A 7,247-nucleotide genomic window follows, 5' to 3' on the forward strand; every position below is an offset into this window, starting at 1 on the left:
CCAGTACACTGCCTTTGCACTCAAACGATGACTTTTCCTACCTCTCCAGTCTGCAGGCTTCCTGCATCTCATTATGGACTTTCCAAAGTTTTCACAATCTTGGGACCATCTCACACACAGACACACATGTCCTACTGGCTCTGTTTCTCTAAAGAACACTAACAAAAATTGTTATTTTTGTTTCAATTTTTGACATTTTATTCTTTTGACTGTTGTAGTTTTTCTATATAGAACCTGTATCATGCTCTAGGAACTTCTCTGTGGATGTTCTTAGGATTTTGTACATAGATAATCATGTCATACACAAATAACGATATTTTTACCTCTGCCTTACCAATCTGCATGTTTCCTTAGAAACCTTCATGACTTTACCCTTTATTTAAGAAATACTAGCTAACAGCACCACTAAACGTTGAATATAAGTGATGAGAACAAACATCCTGGCCTTTTTCCCAATATCAATGGCAAAATATTCAGTAATTTATCATTAAGAATGATGCTACCTGTAGGTTTTTCTGAGGTTCCCCTTATCAGTGCACGGATACTTTCTTCTATTCATACTTTCCTGAAAGTTTTGTTGGGCATCAGTGTTGGATTTTCACATTAGTTTTTCTGCATCTAGTTAGATAATCAAATAGCTCATTTTGGGATCTGTTCTTGATTAATTTTCAAACATTAAACCAATCTTACATTCCTGGGATAAATCTCACTTAGTGATGATATATTTTTTGCACAAGTTCAATTCAACTTGCTCAAATTTTAATAAGGGCTTCAGCATCTGTAATCATGAGACATACTAGTTTGTAGCTTCTTTACCTGTAATGGTTTTTATTGCCAGGATAATGTTATTTTCATAAAGTGAGTTGAAAGATAGTCCTTACACTTCTATTTTCAGGAAGAACTTGTGTAAAATTTGTATTATTCCCTCCTTAAATGTTTTGTAAACTCACTAGTGAAACTAGAAAACTCAGTAGATCTAAAATTTTTTTGGAGAGAGATTTTTTAGCTATAAATTAAACTTTTTTATACATACAGAGCTGAGATAGTCAAATTGTCTATCATCTCAGTGAGCTTATTTCATTAAATCTAATGGTTTCCAGTTGCATCCATTTTGTTGCAAAAGACAGGATTTCATTATTTTTTATAGCTGAGTAGTATTCCATTGTGTATATATACCACTTTTTCTTTATACAGTCATCAGTTGATGAACATCTGGATCGATTCCATATCTTAGCTATTGCAAATTGAGCTGCAATAAACATGGGGATACAAATAACTGTTTCATATGCTGATTTCATTTCATTTGGGTAAATTATCAGGAATTTGACGGCTGGTTCATTTGATAGGTGTATTTTCAGATTGTTGAGTAATCTCCATACTGTCTTACATAATGGTTCTACTAATTTACATTCCCACCAAAGTGCATTAGGGTATCTTTTTCTCCACATCCTCACCAGTGTTTGGTATTTCTTGATTTTTTGATTATAGCCTTCTAACTGGGGTGAGGTGAAATCTCATGGTAGTTTTGGTTTGCATTTCCCTGATGGCTAGTGATTCTGAAGATTTTTTCATGTGTCTGTTTACCATTTGTATTTCATCCAGAAAAATGGGTGTTCATGTCCTTTGCCCATTTCTTAACTGGATTGTTTGTTCTATTGTTGTTGCTTTTCTTGAGCTCCTTATAGACCCTGGATATTAATACTTTATCAATTTCATAGTTTGCAGATATTTTCTGTCATTCTGTCAGTTGCTTCTTCTCTTTGTTGGGTGTTTCCTAGTCATATCCAACATCTCTCTAGTAGTTTTTCACTGTGTACATACTCTAATTGTTCTGTTTGATTGCTGTGACTGCTGAACCCCAGTTGATATATCTATATTTTTCTTTGGTGTTAGTAGGTAAAATAGCAACAATTCCACAATTATAAATGGAGATTAAAAAAAGTGTTGTGTCTGTGATTGATTGTAGAAGTAGGCTGAAAATAAGTATGGCTATAAAAGACTTGTACAGCACTAGTCAACAATTAATATGTGTACTTGCATTTACAGTCCTGTCCTCCCAACAGTGAAAGAACATCCGTTGTTTACAAGTATACCTATAATATTAATTAATACCAAATTCTGAACAATAAAACAAATCCCAATAAATTTGATAAGAATGGCATGATACAAAGCATGTTCTCTGACTGCAAGGTAATTAAATATAAACAAATAAATATAACTGAAAGTTATGAATTGGAGACACACTTTTAAATTATCCACTTGCTGAAGAGGAAATTACAAGAGAATTTAGAAAATGTTTTGAATTGAGTGATAATAAAATACAACATATCAAAATTTGTGACATGCAACTGAAGTAATACTTACAGAGAAATTTAGCACATTAAATGCTTATAATAAGAAAGAGGAAAGATTCTAAATTATTAAACTCTCTTCCAAAGAATCTAATAAAAATAGTTTCATCAAAAGTAAGCAAAGAAGGGAAATTGTTGTACAGAAAACAAAAAACAGTAGATAAAAAAAAATCAAAGAAACCAAAAGCTAATCCTTGGCTGCATCCCTAAAATAGACAAAGTTCTAACCTGCTTTAACTGATTATATAAGGAGGAGCTAGAAACTATCAACATTAGGATTCTTAGAGAGTATATAACTAAAGATTCTTGAGCTATTAAAAAGCTATACTATTATAAACAGCTCACTGCCAATAAACTCCAATGAGATTAAAATGGACAAATTCCTTGAAAGAGGTCAGCTATACAAGTTTTCTCACCAAAAAATAAGTTGAAAAGGTCCATGATCTAGTGAAGGTCAATTGAATTTATAGTTAAAATTTTTCCCAAGAAGAATACTCCAATTCCAGTTGGTTTCATTGGTGGATTCTATTAAGTATTTCTAAAAGAAATGATCCAGTTTTACAGAAATTCTTCCTGAAAAATTGAATAGGAGAAAATACTTCACAACTTACTAAATGAGGCTAGCATTACCTTGATAATAAAACTATGACTATATATGAGAAAAGAAGACTTCATATGAACAGGCCTCATTAATATTGATTCAACAATTCTTTTTTTTTAAACTTTTATTTTATGAATATAAATTTCCAAAGTACAGCTTATGGATTACAATGGCTTCCCCCCCATAACGCCCCTCCCACCCGCTACCTTCCCCTTTCCCACTCCCTCTCCCCTTCCATTCACATCAAGATTCATTTTCGATTCTCTTTATATACAGACGATCATGATTCAACAATTCTTAACAAAACCTTAACAAATCCCATCAGCAATATATAAAGTGGTTAATATACCACAATCACATAGGCTAATTTCAATGATAAAAAATTATTTAATATTAAAAAATTAATGTCATTCACAATAATAACAGACACAAAGAGAAAAAGAACTACATGATCATCTCAATAGATGCATAATACTATTTGAAAAAATTTAGAATCTCTTTACGATAAAATTTCAAGCACATACATAACATCTAAGATAATCTGTAGTCAGTAGCATACCATATTTAAAGGTGAAATATCTAATGCCCTTTTCTAAAGAGTAGAACTACTAAAGCAAGGATATCTGTTCTTTCCACTTTTATTCAACATTGTACTGGGAGTTCTAGACAATGCAGCAAGTAAAGATAACAGATAATATAATATAAAAAGGAAGAAATAAAATTACCCAAACTTTTAGAAGAGGTAATCTTATGTGCAGAAAATCTTGCAGAATATACCAAAATAGCTACTAGAATTACAAGAGTTTAGCAAGTTTGCAGAATATCTAGTTATTGTACAAAATCAATTATATGTCCACGTATTAGCAACAAATAACTGATAACCAAGACCAATATAATTTACCATAGTGTTAAAAACTGTGAAATTTTTAAAGATGAAGTTAGCCAAGGATATATAAGACCTGCACACTGAGAACAAGAAAACAATGGTAAAAAAAAAGTACAAAAATTAAAAAAAAAAGATATCTATGTGCATATATTCAAAGACCCAGTGTTATTGAGGGCACTTCATCCCAAATTAATATAGATTCAATGAAATCCCAATCAAAATACCTGGAGGGTGTTTTATAGAAATTGATAACCAAATTCTAAAACTTATATGGAATCCGGGAGGACTTAAAATGGAGAAATGTAAAATTGAAGGCTTTATATTACTTGATTTAAAGTCTTATAATAAAATTGCAGTAATCATGAGAGTGTCACATTGGTGTATGGAGAGACATATCTGAAAGTACAATATTTTAATTACTAGGAGAAAATATTCATAAGCATGTATCTGATTAAGGATTTTTATTAAGAATATATAAAATAACTCAGAATTTAATAGTATGAAGACAAAGAACTTGATAAAAATTTAGGCAAAGGTTTTGCATAGACACTTCTTCAAAGAAAATAAGGATGCTCAACAAAATTAGTTATTGGGAAAATCCAGATTAAAATTATAAGATATTATGACACAATACTAAGATAGCTAAAATTTAAAATATTGATACCTAACATAAATGCCGATGTGGAGTAAAGGACATTAAAGCCTAGTCCACACCACCCTCTCCACCTATATCCACATAAGTATTTTTATTTGAATGTTTATAGCCAATTTATTGATTATATCCCCAAATTGTAAGCAACTTAGTTGTCTACCAATTTTTTCAACTTATGAACGATTAAATACTTTTTGCTGTAACCACTCAGTAGTATGCCCTAACAATAAAAAATTGGTATACATAATAATATACATGAATCTCAGGAGTATTAATCTAAGTGAAGAAAGACAGAAATAAAAGATTGCATGCTGCATGATTTCATTGATAGAAAATTCTAGAATACTTTAGACTATAATGACAAAAAGTGGATTATCGTTTGCCAAGAACCAGAAATGGTAGAGATGATTTACTACAATGGGGCCTGAAGGAAATTTGATGTGATAGAAATATTTTATTTCTTGATTGTGTTGGTCCTTAAGAAATTTTACTGTATAAAATTATACCTCAATAAGTACAATTTGTAGAATGCCAGTAATCGTGCAAAAAAGGTACTTCAGAATGTTCATGTAAACATGGAATAAAAACATAAGTTTATTTTGGTGCAGACTTTTTTAAAATCCATGAAATAGACTTCCACAATATCTATTTTCCATGAGCTTTTAAAATAAATGTCACAAGAAATTTCCCAGAAATAAACTGAGAAGAGGACTAAGAAATTTCTGGAATGAAGAAAATAATGAAAAGCTTCTGTAAGACATCAAAGATAATGTAGCCATATTATGAACTACACATTGTTCATGGATTGGAGACTCTGTATTTTTAAAATGTCAATTCTCTCCAAAGTGTCCTGTAAATTCAAATCTTAACAATGTTTTCTGTGTAACTTAACCAAATAACTTTTGGAAAATGTATTCAAGTACAAAAACGGCAATGACCACAGCACTTTTGTAGAAAAAGATTTAGTTAGAGGCACTTCTTTTATTAGTTATTAATTCATACAGATAGCTTTGGCACAAGAATAGACAAATATCTTCGAAAAAGTATAGAAAGCCCAGAAACAGATACACAAGGAAATCTAAATGCATGATAAAGTGGCGTTGTGGAGTCATGGGTAGAAATCACTGGCTTTTTAACAAGTGGTTTGGGATACTTGTTCTCTCTATCTCTATCACAGATTTAAAAAAAAAAAAACTATTCTAAGTGAGAAACAGACAAGCAAATAAAAAATATTTTTGGAGAGGCATGATTGAAATGATAACTCAGAGTATAAAAGTATTTCTTAGTTATGATACAAAACACAAGCCAAAATGGACAGGCTAATAAATTTGAATTTGCTAAAAATTGAATTACAGTAATCAAAATATACTGAAAAAGGAAAAGATAGGTCATGGTAGGGTAGTGGAGTACATAAGGCACAAACTACATAATGATGTTTGTAAAACTGAAATCCAGCAAAGGAATAGTATCCATCATTATCTTCTAAGAATCAGAATCTAAGATGGCGTCATGGTGCAGCAGGTTAAACTGCTGCCTTACACACTGGCATCCCATATGGGCCTTGGTCCAAGTCCTAGCTGCTCACTTCAATCCAGCTCCCTGCATTGTGCCTGGGAAAGAAGCAACATATGATCCAAGCCTTCCCACCCACATGGAAGACCCGGATAGAGTTGCTGGATCCTGCCTTCAGCCTGGCCCTTCCCTGGCCATTGCAACCTTTTGGGAAGTATACCAGAAGATGAAAAAGATCGTTCTCTCTGTCTCTCCCTCTACTTCTCTGTAAGTCTCTCTTTCAAATAAATAAAGTAAATCTTTAAAAAAAATCAGTAAGGAAAAGATGTCCAGCTTCTAGAAATCCGGTAAAAGAAATGTACAGGTGTTTCAGAGCAATCTCAAATGATCCTAAACAGAAAACATCCTTAAGTATATGAAAATATGTTCACTCTCTCTCTCTCTCTTTTTTTTTTTTTTTTTTTTTTGACAGGCAGAGTGGACAGTGAGAGAGAGAGAGACAGAGAGAAAGGTCTTCCTTTGCCGTTGGTTCACCCCTCAATGGCCGCTGCGGCCAGCACTCTGCAGCTGGCGCACCACGCTGATCCGATGGCAGGAGCCAAGTACTTCTCCTGGTCTCCCATGGGGTGCAGGACCCAAGCACTTGGGCCATCCTCCACTGCACTCCCAGGCCACAGCAAAGAGCTGGCCTGGAAGAGGAGCAACCGGGACAGAACCGGCGCCACAACAGGGACTTGAACCTGGGGTGCCAGCGCCACAGGAGGAAGATTAGCCTATTGAGCTGCAGCGCCAGCCTTTTTATTTTTATTTTTTTTGTTTTAAAAATTTTTATTTATTTATTTGACAGGTATAGTTATAGACAGTGAGAGAGAGAGAGACAGAGAAAGGTTTTCCTTCCATTGGTTCACCCCCAAATGGCTGCAACAGCCGGAGCTGCGCCGATCCGAAGCCAGGAGCCAGGTGCTTCCTCCTGGTCTCCCACGTGGGTGCAGGGCCCAAGCACTTGGGCCATCCTCCACTGCACTCCCGGGCCACAGCAGAGAGCTGGGCTGGAAGAGGAGCAGCCAGGACTAGAACCGGCACCCACATGGGATTCCGACGCTGCAGGCGGATAATTAACCTACTATGCCACAGCGCCGGCCTCTCAGTCTCTTAATAATCAGGGAAATGCAGTTTTAAAACATTAAGAACTTATCTTACAAATATAAGGGAGGAAAATCTTTGAAAAAGTCAGATATCACCACA

The sequence above is a fragment of the Oryctolagus cuniculus genome, chromosome 7 (assembly GCF_964237555.1).
Source record: "Oryctolagus cuniculus chromosome 7, mOryCun1.1, whole genome shotgun sequence".
Classification (NCBI taxonomy): Eukaryota; Metazoa; Chordata; class Mammalia; order Lagomorpha; family Leporidae; genus Oryctolagus; species Oryctolagus cuniculus.